The sequence below is a fragment of the Phyllostomus discolor genome, chromosome 4, assembly GCF_004126475.2.
Source record: "Phyllostomus discolor isolate MPI-MPIP mPhyDis1 chromosome 4, mPhyDis1.pri.v3, whole genome shotgun sequence".
Taxonomy (NCBI): Eukaryota; Metazoa; Chordata; class Mammalia; order Chiroptera; family Phyllostomidae; genus Phyllostomus; species Phyllostomus discolor.
Genome location: NC_040906.2, coordinates 70,136,544 through 70,144,180, shown reverse-complemented (window position 1 = coordinate 70,144,180; position 7,637 = coordinate 70,136,544). Strand labels below are relative to the sequence as shown.

The window sequence follows — 7,637 nt, the reverse complement described above, 5'->3', positions numbered from 1 at the left end:
TGCCCCTATATTGGTTGTATATATGTTTATAACAGTTATATCTTCTTGATGGATTCTTTCCTTGAGTATTATATAGTGTCTTCCTTTATCTCCTTTTTATGGCCTTTGTTTTGAAATCTATTTTGTCTGATATAAATATTGCTACCCCAGCTTTTTTTTTCAGATCCACTTGCTTGCAATATTTTTTCCTATAGCTTCACTTTTGGTCTGTGTATTTCTTTAAAAGCATGGAATGCTTCACAAATTTGCATGTCATCATCATACAGGGCCCATGCTAATCTTCTCTCTATCATTTTAATTTTAGTGTATGTGCTGATGAAGTGAACACTAACTTTACATTTTTTCTCTTTCCCCTCACTTATACCCAGCCCTCAGTGAAAGGTGATTATGTACATGAGGTTTGTCTAGGTTTTGGGGAAAGGTTAATGGAAGGAGAACAGTTGTGGCAGATGAGTCAGGATAAGGAATTTGGAACAAGAGATAATCAGAAGAACACAAAGTCCTAAGAATTCCTAAGAAATATTGAACCCCTGGACTTGTCATAGCATGTAGAATAAAGGCTTGAAACATTTCTCTGAGACATGAAAAAACTGTAACTCCAGAAAGCCAAAAGACCTGAAAAGACAAGTTACATTTAATAATTTATTTTCATGCACTGAGTTTCTAGCATTAAAAAGTTGCATTTTGATTATGAAGCTTATGTCTCCATTAATATTCTTTGGTACCTCTTCTCTAGAAGACACATTTTGAATTCTTCGGCTTCCACAATCCAGGCTGGATGGATTATTTCTCTGTAGTCAGCATGGAGGCGTGTGTGTGTGTGCGGGGAGGGGGGGGCAAATGGGGGCTATTTGTTTGCTCTCCCAACCATATAGTGGGGCCATACTTGTCTATTAGTTAAGTCTATATCCAGTACTTAATGCTGTGCAAGTGCTGTGTGCTGAGAGGCAGCCCAGGCTAGCAATAAATAGCACAGGCTCTGGAGATGGACAGTCTGAATCCCCAATATCTTCTCCACTTAAAAACTGTGCAATCTGGGGCAAGTTACTTAACTTCCCTGTGAGTCAAAATGACCCCATCTATAAAAAAAGATCATATATGCCTACAGATTAGACTTCTTGTGAAGATTAGATGAGTAACAAATATAAGGCACTTAGAAGTATGATATACAGTGAATATTAACTATCACCACCAAATAGAAGTTTCATGGAAATATTTGTTGAATAGATAATAACAGGAGCAATTACTGAGTTTCAATAGTTATTTTATGTCTTTATGTAAACTAAAGCTGGGTATATAGGTAGACTCACAAGCATGTTAATTGGATTGATAGATCTCTGATGTTGAGAATAATACCTTTCCACTACCCAGAAGGGAGAGTGTTGTGCGTGATGATCAAGGTAGTTTGTTTCAGCCTGTTTGGTTTTGTTTTCACAGAATGTGCAGAGAAATTACATTTTTATCATGATCCAGAACTCCAGAGAAGTATGGGGAAGAATACCACCATTCTCAGATTGTAAGAGGACCACATTTGCAAATATTGTTTCTATGTTTGTGTGAAACATATACTAGTAAACCACATTTAAGACAATAAAATCTTGGTGGAAAATGAAGAGTAAAAAACATGGACAATGCAAAGAGATAGCCTTGGACTCAAATTATTGTTCTACTATTTACTAATTCTGGGTCTTTGTGCACATCTACCCATCTATATATCACCTCATTCAGAAATGGTTTAGAAGCAGCTTATAAAATAATATTTGAAGGAAGGCAACAAGGTCAAATACAAAGGACAAACAGGGAAAATACTTATGATGTATATTATATACAAGAAAGCTATTATCATTAGGAAAGAGTTCTTGACAAATTAATAAGAGAATTAATGACCTAAAGGGAAAAATGGACAAAGGATATGAATAATCAATAAAAGAAGAAACAATATGTAAAATGATACTTAATATCAAAAATAACCAAATAAATTAAAGCAAATTAAAGCAAAATAGAAATTTGAATTTTCTCCACTAAATTGACACATTAAAAGTAATGAAGAAAACTAATGATACTTCCAGTTAATGAGAGAAAACAGGAATATACGCATTCTTCTAAAAAGCTCTCAGAACTGCCTTTTGACCTAGTAATTCCACTCCTGGGATCATATCCTAAGAACCCTGAAACACCAATCCAAAAGAACCTATGCACCCCAATGTTCTTAGCAGCACAATTTACAATAGCCAAGTGCTAGAAGCAACCTAAGTGCCAATCAGTAAATGAGTGGATCAAAATGTTGTGGTACATTTACACAATGGAATACTATGCAGCAGAGAGAAAGAAGGAGCTCCTACCTTCTGTGACAGCATGGGTGGAACTGGAGAGCATTATGCTAAGTGAAATAAGCCATGTGGTGAGGGACAAATACCACATGATCTCACCTTTAACTGGAACCTAATCAACAAAAGGAAAAAGCAAGCAAAATATAATCAGAAACACTGAAGTTAAGAACAATCTGACAGTAACCAGAGGGAAGATGAGAGGAGATAATGGGGGGAAGGGTTTTCAGGAACAACTACAAAGTATACATGGACAAAACCAAGGTGGGGGGTGGTGAAAGCAAGGGAGGGAGGTGGATTTGGTTGGAGTGGGGGTGAGTGGTAGGGGATAAATGCAGATAACTGTAATTGAACAACAAAAATATAATTAAAAAATAAAATAAAATAAAAAGCTCTCAGGAGTAAAAATTGTTGCAACTTTTCTGAAAAAACAATTTGGCAACATTTATTGAAAGTCTTGAAAATGTGCATACCAGATGCCCCAGAAATTTCACTCCTAGCAATATTTTTAAAGAAACGACAGGACTAATATGTAAAGCAAATGACACAAGAATGTTCATTGCAGCATTGTTTAATTAAAAGTTGGAAGTTATAAATCACGTCACAGGGAGATTGAATTATGTAAATTATGGCATATTATAAATTGTATATATTCAAAATAGAAGAAAGGTCATACTATGTTATTATGTTTAATGAAAAATTATTATATTACAAAGTCATATGTACAGTCCTGTCCTATTTTTTCTATATGTGTGTCCACGCACAAAATACACATATACAAGAAAATATGACTTTATTATTAATGCTTATTTTTGGTAATGAGATTTTTTTTAGTTTGTTCAAATTGAATTTTTTATAGGAATCATGGATTACTTTAATAATTTAAAAAAGCAACTATTTGTATCTTGATTGAAAAAGCCAAAAAACCCAACTAATAACCCATAGCCATTCACAAAACTTCACATTAATAACTTTTAAAATCCATAGTGACATCAGTGTTATATACCAGTTGAGTCACTCTTTTGAATGTCTCACCTAGGCCGGAATGCTCCAGTCTAGAAGGAAGACAAGGCATCTTTACTTTGATGTCAACTCTGCTCCCTGATGAAGAAACTACCATTCAATTTTGCAGAAACACTTTCTTGTTCCGTCTTTATTAACATTGTTATTATCCTGTTTTTCTGTCATATTTTCTTGCACTTCCCAAGGTAGAGAATAATCCACCAAAAGACAGCAACTTTCATGTCTGTGATGGCCTCCTGTATAGCACAGCTCATTCAAATAAAGCAGGGTACATACAGAGGAAGCATCTTTAAAACTAAAATGAATGCAACCTTCTTCCTGCTGGTATTTTTATCCTCTCAGCAGGGCCACTAGAACACAGACTTGCTCTAGGGTCCAATGGTGTTTGATCTAATTTGCCAGGAGTCCTGAGCTCAGGGACCTTAGATACTGAGAAATCCTGAAAAGGCTTTTGTGTCATGTTTACCATCTACATGGGAAAGCAGTGTGCTCTAATCACAGATTGGGAACTGTATATTGAAAAATTTTACATGCTGAGACAAGGTGATTATCATTTTATTTATTTGAACACATAAGATAGATTCTTAGCATTTTGTAACTCAGAAGTCCTCAATGCACTGGGTTTATAGCTGAGTAGTTTATAGAGAAGGAAAAGCTGACACAAAAGGAATAAATTTAGTAGTTTTCAGGAAAACTACTTAGTGCAGACAGTATTATTGATGATTTAATTTTTTGCAGTGATGCCTTAACTGAACCATAAAAAAATTTAATAAAGAGAAGCCTTATAATAGCATGGATTTAAAAATTGTGGCCTCAATTGCATTCATGTTTCTAGGATATTGATTATTAGCTATGCACCAAAAATGGAATTTATATGCAACACATCTTTGCCAACATTTCTGTAAGTGTTTTGTAGCTTAGACTCAAATCTATGTATCTGTGAAAACGTATGTTGATCAGGTATAAATACTTAAAGAATTAACTTAGATTCTTCATTCTTCTTGTAGCCATGCTTCCTTAATGCACCAATTTGTTTTAAAAAATCCAACCATTTTTATGAAATCTTGCAGGACAGAAAATGTTGTTCAATCTAACAGTGAATAACACCTGTAGCTGTTCGGAATATAAGGGAGATACTGAGTGCTCCTTCTAGGAAAACCCAGAGTGGAACTACCACTCAGACACATAACTATCTTCGAGTTGCACTCGATGCCAGTTGGTGCGTGCAGATTTGGAATGCAAAATTTGCTGGCATTTAACTTTAAAACTGTGTTTGAGCCAAATTTGTTATTTCCATCTTAAAATCAATATTTATTCTTCACAAGTTTTTTTCTATTAATATATTTGTTAAATTGAGATAGGTCTTCAGATGAAACTTCTTTTGTAAATTCTGTAAGTTTTTAAGAACTTTATCTCTCATTCTGGATCATGGATTAATTATGGCTACAGAGTGTTAAGTTAAAATTTTTACTAGTTCTGTGAAATATGTAAGTTTGAAAAAAAACCTTTTTCTTCTTTGCTTAAAATGTATTCAGTAGCCTTGTGTGACTTTTCTGAATTTTCCACTGACGTCTAATCTTCTGGCATTTGTTTATTTGTGGCAAGTGCAGCCTCCTTGTTTGGGACAGAGAAGTTTATGATTTATGAGAAACACATTTAGGTTTTAGATCTTGCTGCAAGGTTATCTTAATGGTTATAGATAAACTGGATTTTTCTTAAAGACCAACAGAGAGGAAAAGGAAGGAAACAATTGTCAAGAGAGAATATTTGGACCTGATGCATGTAATTCTTAACAAATGATTAATGATACCTGATAAGTTCCAAATATAGAGTGACTTGTTTATTCCCTGAGTCATATGCATTTCTATTAGCTATGCAATCAACAGGATGTTTTTCTTTTCCTTTTCCCTATCTATGTATCACTGTCGGAAATTTTGTTAAAGTAACTGACTTTGTCCTAACAGGACACCTCCATTTTAAATCTGTGTACATCAGGGTTATGGTTTTGCACACTGAGCAAAATGTGTATCCTGCTCTTTGTACTCACTTTTAGAAACCCCGTCTCTTGGCATACATTACTCTGGTTGGGTCCATGTGCTAAGTAGTTGGATGGATTGGGGAAAATTTTGGATTGAGCCAGGAGAGAGAGCACTGTCATGTCATTTATTTTCAAATGTATTAGCTACCTAGAAGATAGACACATTTCCAATTAACCAGGCAGAAATTGCTGGATGTGGATTTTAATGCATTGGTGCCACCATGGCTGGTAACTTCTGTTGTGGGTGATAGGGTAAGGCAGAAATTTAGCTTACTGCTGCTTCTTCTCTTCAGTTTCTGGGAAAATGCACTACACATACAAAGCAAATGCCAAGTTTTTTTTCTAAATAATTACAAAACAGTAATGATTTAATAGTTCTAAGTTCACAAACATACTTCTCTAAGTTTTCTTTGTAACTAAGGGCATGATGAAACTCTCTAGTTTGCATCTCTCTAAGCCCTTTATCTTAAACAATAAACATCTACTAGATATCTGCCATGCATAAGACATCATGGGAAGATTTAAAGACAATTAAACCATGGTCTCTGTCCAGAACAAATTCATAATCTAGATAGGGAGATATGACAGACACTATGTCTGGGGTTTCTAATCCACTCCTGGTTTTGGTGATTTGCTGGGAGAACTCAGCGTATATGACAGTGTATAGTCATATGCACAGCAATAGCTTATAGCAAAGTATACAAAGTAAAATTAGCAAAAGGAAAAAGCACATGAAGCAAAGTCAAGGGGAAACCAGTCATGAGCTTCCAAGAGTCATCTCCTGTGAAGTCACCCAGGGTGTGTTTAATTCTTCACCATGTGTGAAATGTCTACCAAGGAAGCTCATTAGAAACTTGTTGCCTGAGATTTTCATTAGGGATTGGTTAAGTAAGCACCATCTACCTAACACATACCCAGATTCCAGAGTTCTAGAAAGAAACCAGGTATTCAGCATAACTATAGTGTTAGCAGTTTAGGCACAGTGAATCGCTTCACCGGTTAGGAATGGCAGAACACTCCTGAAATCCAAGTTGCCAGGAGCCGGCCAGTGGTCAAACTTGCAAGCAGGTTTTTCTAAGGATAACAGTGTTGGGCCTGCTGTGCTGACTTTTTTCTGCACAGAAATATGATTTAAAAATACAAAATAGTCAAATCATTAAACAGAAGATAAAGTGTGAGGAAATATTGGCATAAGGATAGACATATAGATGAATGGAATAGAATAACAAATGCAAAAATAGAAAATAAATATGTGGTTAACTGATTTTGGATAGAGGTTCCAGTGTAATTCAGTTGGGAAAAGAATAGTCTTTCCATAAATGGTCCTGGAAGAATAGGACATTTATATACAAAATGATGAATCCCTTCTCTTAACTGGTGCCATACATGAAAATAAATACAAAGTATATTGTAGATCTCAGTATAAGAACTAAAACTATGAAACTTCCTGAAGAAAACACAAGAAAAAAATCTTTGTGACTTTAGGTTAGGCCAATATTTCTTAATACTGAGAGTAAGAAGTACTAAAGAAAAAAGATAAATTGGTCTTCATCAAAATTAAAATCTCTGCTCTTTGAAAATCATAAGGGAAGTTGAAAAGCAAGTTACTAGACTGGGATAAAATTTTTGCAAGTGTATATTTAATAATATGTATATATGGTACAGGACAAATTTTTAAAAATTCATAACCCAATAATAAGAAAATGATGCTATCAAAATGTGCAAAAGATTTGGCTTGACAGAAGATATAAGAATATCAATAAACATGTGAGATGTTCATAATATTATTAGTTATTTTGGAAATACAAACTAAAACTAAATGGAATTACTACCTCACATTCACTAAATTGATTAAAATTAACCAGATTGACATTACCAAGGGCTATGAAAGATGTAGAGTAGCTGGAATTCTAACACATCACTGGAGAGATTATAAAATATACAAACACTTAAAAACCTGTTTGGTAGTTTCTAACATATGCATATCATGCAGTCTGAGAATCCCACTTCTAGGGATTTATCCAAATAAAATGAAAACATACATGTACCCCACAAAGATCTGTATGCAAGTGTTCATGGCAGCTTTGTAGTTTAAAAATGCAGAAGAACCCAGATAGGCATCAAGTGGTGAATGAATTAAAAAATTATGTTTCATTGTATTGGATTAGGACCCACACTAAAGGCTTCACTTTAACTTAATTCCCCTTTTAAAGGTCCTATCCCAAATGAAGTCAAATTCTTAGGTACTA

The 7,637-nt window shown here is 34.5% G+C and overlaps 1 non-coding gene across 1 annotated transcript; it reads right to left on the bottom strand.

The window, feature by feature from the left end:
- Positions 1 to 221: 221 nt before the first annotated feature.
- Positions 222 to 328, bottom strand: LOC114495776. Its single transcript, XR_003684452.1, has one exon. It is a non-coding gene; the product is annotated as a U6 spliceosomal RNA (small nuclear RNA).
- Positions 329 to 7,637: the final 7,309 nt, after the last annotated feature.